This window comes from Bos grunniens, chromosome X (assembly GCF_055505025.1).
Source record: "Bos grunniens cultivar Pamir isolate PY7600 chromosome X, Bosgru_T2T1.0, whole genome shotgun sequence".
Taxonomy (NCBI): domain Eukaryota; kingdom Metazoa; phylum Chordata; class Mammalia; order Artiodactyla; family Bovidae; genus Bos; species Bos grunniens.
Window position 1 is genome coordinate 68,078,950 of NC_141194.1, and position 2,762 is coordinate 68,081,711.

The 2,762-nt window shown below is 41.1% G+C and overlaps 1 non-coding gene across 1 annotated transcript; it reads right to left on the reverse strand.

Moving 5' to 3' along the window:
- Nucleotides 1-2,421: 2,421 nt before the first annotated feature.
- LOC147340657 (U6 spliceosomal RNA) lies at nt 2,422-2,526 on the reverse strand. Its single transcript, XR_015160039.1, has one exon. It is a non-coding gene; the product is annotated as a U6 spliceosomal RNA (small nuclear RNA).
- Nucleotides 2,527-2,762: the final 236 nt, after the last annotated feature.

Here is a 2,762-nt window from a genome sequence, read left to right on the forward strand (position 1 = left end):
TTTTCACTCTCCTCTTTCACTTTCATCAAGAGGCTTTTTAGTTCCTCTTCACTTTCTGCTATAAGGGTGGTGTCATCTGCATATCTGAGGTTATTGATGTTTCTCCTGGCAATCTTGATTCCAGCTTGTGCTTCTTCCAGCCCAGCATTTCTCATGATGTACTCTGCATATAAGTTAAATAAGCAGGGTGACAATATACAGCCTTGACGTACTCCTTTTCCTATTTGGAACCAGTCTGTTGTTCCATGTCCAGTTCTAACTGTTGCTTCCTGACCTGCATATAGGTTTCTCAAGAGGCAGGCCAGATGTTCTGGTACTCCCATCTCTTTCAGAATTTTCCACAGTTTATTGTGATCCACACAGTCAAAGGCTTTGGCATAGTCAATAAAGCAGAACCTTTGTGTGGGTCAGTATAATATCGAAAATATCTTTTACAGTCATACAGGCTTCGTTTTAAATCTCATTTCACCACTTGGGGCTGTGTAGTCTTGAACAAATAAGCCTCTTCCATCTTTAGTTTCCTAAACAGTAAAATTAGGACAATAGTTTCTACTGTTATAAGGTATACTCAAGATATAACTGATGAAGTAATGAATGAATACATTGAATGTAAATCATTTAAAAATATGCCTGGAACACAGCAGGTGCTTGGCTTTTTGCTCCAAGATTAAGGTCCTATGATTAGTAAACGTCCTAAATATTCACTGAAAATGGTAGTCTGAAGATTAAATGACTATCTTTGTATGCAAATAAGTTACTTTCAACTAGAAAGAACACTGGGTAGCAAGGTGAATTACCTGAGATTCATCATTCCTCCATTCATTAATTCATTCAATTAATCAGGAAATAACTGAAAGACCCATTCCACGCCAGGCCCTGTGCTACATTCTAGGGACATGGTAGAGAGTTAAAATTGACATGAACTTGATCTTATGGCACTCACAATCTACCAGAAGACACAGATAGCTAATATATTATTATAATATATAATTATAATTATTATGAAAGTTAAAGTTAGTCATGTCCGACTCTTTGCTACCCCATGGACTATACAGTCCATGGAATTCTCCAGGCCAGAATACTGGAGTGGGTAGCCGGTCCCTTCTTCAGGTGATCTTCCCAACCCAGGGATCCAACCCAGGTCTCCTGCTTGGCAGGCAGATTCTTTACCACTGAGCCACCTGGGAAGCCCCTATAATTATTATAGTAAAGAATAATAACAGCATATTAATAAGCAAGTCTTGGGTGACACAGGAGTGCAAAGAGGCAACTAACCCATTCTGAGTAGGGAGGCAGGCAAGAGGAAGTTCCTAGAGGATACAAAGTTGAAGTTAGAGCTTGAATAACATGAGTTCTTGGAGCTTACCAAGTGAAAAGGATGGGGGAACAGAGTGTAGAAAGCAGAGGAAATAGCATGTACACACACAAGAGGCAGAATTTTCAAAAACCTGAAAAATTTCAAACTTATTGCAGGAAAGAATGCAAAGGAGTGGGAAGAGCTAGAGATAGTGACTCTCTACCATTCACAGCTAAGTAGCCCAGATTCAAGATGTTGCTTTTTTTTTAATTGAAGGATAATTGCTTTGCAATGTTGTTTTGGTTTCTGCCATACAACAATGCAAATTAGCCATAACTATCGACATATCCAATGGGCTTCCCTGGTGGCTCAGTTGTCTGGTAAAGAATTTGCCTTCAAGGCAGGAGATCCAGGTTTGACCCCTGGATTGGGAAGATCCCCTGGAGAAGGGAAAGGCAACTCACTCCAGTATTCTTGCCTGGAGAATTCTGTGGAAAGAGGAGCCTAGTGGGCTACAGTCCATGGGGTCACAAAGAGTCAGACACAACTGAGCCACTTACACTTTCACTTTCAGGGGCTTCCCTGGTGGCTCAGACAGTAATGAATGAATCTGCCTGCAACGCAGGAGATTCAGGTTCGATCCTTGAATTAAGAAGATCTCCTGGAGAAGGAAATGGCAACCCACTCCAGTATTCTTGCCTGGAGAATTCCATAGACAGAGGAGCCTGGTGGACTACAGTCCATGGGGTTACAAAGAGTTGGACACAACTGAGCGACTAACATCTTCACTTTCTTTTAACCCAGTGTCCATTCCAACACTATTTACAATAGCCAGGACTTAGAAGCAACCCAGATGTCCATCGGCAGATGAAGAGGTAAAAAAAATTGTGGTTCATATATACAAGTGTGCAGTGGAAGTGTTAGTCACTCAGTCGTGTCTGACTCTTTGTGACCCCATGAACTGTAGCCCACCAGGTTCCTCTGTCCACAGAACTCTCCAGGCAAGAATATTGTATTGGGTTGCCATTTTCTTCTCCAGGGGGTCTTCCCAACCCAGGGATTGAATCCAGGTCTCCTGCACTGTGGGCAGATTTTTTACTGTCTGAACCAACAGGGAAGCCTTAAAAATTATGGAACAGTTCATGAATTTGTGTGTCATCCTTACACAGGGACCATGTTAATTTTCTCTGTATCATTCCAACTTTAGAATATGTGTTGCCGAATTATACAAGAGGTTTGTTTTTATCCTGAGTAATTGCAAAAAGTTTTAAACAAGAGAGTGCACAATCAGCTTAACATGTTAAAAAGACCACTCTGATTACTATGTGGAAGGTAGACTGAAGGGTTTGGGCCACAGTGGTGACAATCATGATGGAGAAAAGTGGATTGATTGAGAATGAGGTATTGAAGAAAATCGCTCAGATTTGACAGTTGACTAGAAATAGAAAGAAAGTACTCAAGGATG